Source organism: Chrysemys picta, unplaced genomic scaffold, assembly GCF_011386835.1.
Source record: "Chrysemys picta bellii isolate R12L10 unplaced genomic scaffold, ASM1138683v2 scaf3494, whole genome shotgun sequence".
NCBI lineage: Eukaryota > Metazoa > Chordata > Testudines > Emydidae > Chrysemys > Chrysemys picta.
The window spans coordinates 2,745-6,000 of record NW_027056195.1 but is presented as its reverse complement, the minus strand read 5'-3'; the positions used below and the strand labels follow the sequence as shown (position 1 = coordinate 6,000).

The 3,256-nt window shown below is 50.5% G+C and overlaps 1 long non-coding RNA gene across 1 annotated transcript; it reads left to right on the top strand.

The window, feature by feature from the left end:
* Positions 1–6: 6 nt before the first annotated feature.
* Positions 7–3,035, top strand: LOC135980467 (uncharacterized). Its single transcript, XR_010597526.1, has 2 exons — positions 7–2,356; positions 2,632–3,035. It is a non-coding gene; the product is annotated as an uncharacterized LOC135980467 (long non-coding RNA).
* The last annotated feature ends 221 nt before the right edge of the window (positions 3,036–3,256 follow it).

The following is a 3,256-nucleotide window of genomic DNA, read 5'->3' as shown; positions in this document are numbered from 1 at the left end:
ACGCAATCGTTGAGCTACTGCTTTCAAAGGTAGTGACCCTGGGAAATGTGCAGGTGATCATAGATGGCTTCGCTGCGATGGGATTCCCAAACTGCGGTGGGGCTATATGTGGAACTCACATCCCTATCCTGGGACCGGCTCACCAGGCCAGCCAGTACATTAACCGAAAGGGCTACTTTTCAATGGTGCTGCAAGCACTGGTGAACCATAGGGGACGTTTTACCAACATCAACGTCGGATGGCCGGGCAAGGGTCATGATGCTCGCGTTTTCAGGAACTCTGGTCTGTTTAGATGGCTGCAGGAAGGTATTTACTTCCCGGACCACAAAATAACTGTTGGGGATGTGGAGATGCCTGTAGTGATCCTCGGGGACCCAGCCTACCCGCTAATGCCCTGGCTCATGAAGCCCTATACAGGCGTCCTGGACCGTGAAAAAGAACTCTTCAACTACAGGCTGAGCAAGTGCAGAATGGTGGTGGAGTGTGCTTTTGGACGTCTCAAGGGGGGAGATGGAGAAGCTTACTGACTCGCTCTGATCTCAGCGAAACCAATATCCCCATTGTTATTGCAGCTTGCTGTGTGCTCCACAATCTCTGTGAGAGCAAGGGGGAGACGTTTATGGCGGGGTGGGAGGTTGAGGCAAATCGCCTGGCTGCTGATTATGCCCAGCCAGACAGCCGGGCGACTAGAAGAGCCCAGCGGGACACGCTGTGCATCCGGGAAGCTTTGAAAGCTAGGTTCCACAGTGAGCAGGGTAACCTGTGACTATTAAGTTTGTTTAAACAGAAGCTGCACCTGCCCCCGTTTCTTTACCCACTTAATGTTGAAGTTTTTTTGTTCCTCAGTTTCTTTGATAGTGTATGGCATAATCTCTCACTGTGGTCTGTGCAGTATGTAGATAGCAATGGATTTTTCACCTTCAGTCCATTTGGTATGATGTCCATCCGTTTGCATTTGAAAAGGAAGATGATATCTGTCTGTATTTGTGCAAGTTTCTTCATGAGGTTGATAGATTTCCATTCCATACGGCTAAATGAAGTGCCTTGCATGGTGTCAAGTATCAGAGGGGTAGCCGTGTTAGTCTGAATCTGTAAAAAGCAACAGAGGGTCCTGTGGCACCTTTAAGACTAACAGAAGTATTGGGAGCATAAGCTTTCGTGGGTAAGACTTGGAATCTTCAGGACCAGACTCCAAAGAGAAACTGCTGAGCTCCAGTTCATTTGCAAATTTGACACCATCAGATCAGGATGAAACAAAGACTGTGAATGGCTATCCAACTACAGAAGCAGTTTCTCCTCCCTTGGTGTTCACACCTCAACTGCTAGCAGAGCACCTCACCCTCCCTGATTGAACTAACCTCGTTATCTCCATACTGATTTATACCTGCCTCTGGAGATTTACATTACTTGCATTTGAAGAAGTGAGGTTCTTACCCACAAAAGCTTATGCTCCCAATACTTCTGTTAGTCTTAAAGGTGCCACAGGACCCTCTGTTGCTTTTTACAGATTCAGACTAACACGGCTACCCCTCTGATACTCTCCTTTAAAAGAACATGATGGAAACAGTAATTAACAGAAACATATTTTTTATTAAGAACTACACAGTTAGGGGATGAAACTGGGACAGGGGCTTGGGTGAGGTGCTTGGAGTGAAAGAAAGGACTTATAAAATCTTTGGGAATGAGAGTCTTCTGTTACTTGAGCAGTCTGCAGGGGTGGAGTGACTGTTTTCACGGCCCCTGCCGCCCCTCCTTCTTGGGACTTTGGGTGAGGGGGGGATGGGACTTTGTGGCGGGGGAGGGCGGTTAGAGAGAGAATGCAGCGGGGCTCTGTCCTCCTGCCTCCGGTCCTGCAGAACGTCTACAAGGCGCCGGAGCGTGTCCGTTTGCTCCCTCATTAGTCCAAGCAGCGTTTGAGTTGCCTGCTGGTCTTCCTGCCGCCACCTGTCCTCCCATTCGCTGTGTGATCGCTGGTATTGCAACATGTTCTCCCTCCACTGGGTCTGCTGTGCCGCCTCGGCTCGGGAGCAGCCCATAAGTTCTGAGAACATCTCGTCCCGTATCCTTCTCTTTCGTCGCCTGATCTGCGCCAGCCTCTGGGAGGGGGATGCCGGGGTAGCTCGGGAGACACTCGCAGCTGTGGGATGGGAAAAAGGGAGTGAATTCCTCAGAAAGATACAATTTTGCGAACAATGAATATAGTCTTTCTCTGTGAACAAGACCATGCACAGCACCTATCACATGCGCACTCAGTACAAGGTCGAATTTTCGGCCTTCCCATTGAGTTCCTGGGGTCTTGCTGTACAGATCACACAAGCGGGGCCGGACAACGGAATTCGGCTAGCAGGCGGACATGGTAAGCCGTAGACTTTTGGCTGCTTAAAGCTTAATTTATAGCAGTGCCCTCCTTTAACGTTCCAAGCAATGCTCCTAGCCTTGGCCAGTTCCTGCTGCCGGCAATCCGGCCAGCGTGAACTCTGCCCCTGTCCCACCCCCCTCGCGGCTGTCCCTGGGAAAGATCCCTGCATGCTGCCCCTGTCATGCCTCCACCGCATGGCTGTAAACAGCCGGTTACAGTTATGTAAAGGAACAGACAATCAGTCCCAATACTAACATTCCCCTAATTCAAAGCAGGTCACCATGAGTGATATCACTCTGATGAGGATTTCGGGCACAGACCGCATGCTGCGTGAATGCCAGCAAGCACCAGGGCAGTATGCCGCCATGCTTTGCGAGGCAATGATCCCGGAGTACCTGCTGCTAGCCTGGCGCGGAAAAGTTTCCTACCATGGAGGACGCAATAAGGCCGCTCTCCCCAGGAACCTGATGCAAAGGCTTTCACAATACCTCCAGGAGACCTTCGTGGAGATGTCCCAGGAGGATTTCTGTTCTATCCCCGGACATATTGACAGAATTTTCCAGTAGCTGCACTGGCAAGGACTAGAAACTAAAGCGCCTAGGGCAAACTAATCATGAAAAACCCATTGTTAAGATACCATTCCTATTCTGTTCAAAATAAATGTTTAAAACACTTACCTACTGATGTTTCCCCTGATTCACGGTCTGGGTTACCACCTTGGGAGGGTTGGTAGGGGATCTCCATGAGGGTGATTTCCCCTGGCTGTCGGGGAAATCAGCGTTGAAAGCGCTGTTGACTGCCTCGTCCTCCACATCTCCTTCCTCATCTTCCCCGTCCGCGAACATCTCCGAGGAAGCGGCCGTTGACAATACCCCATCGTCAGAGTCCACGGACAGT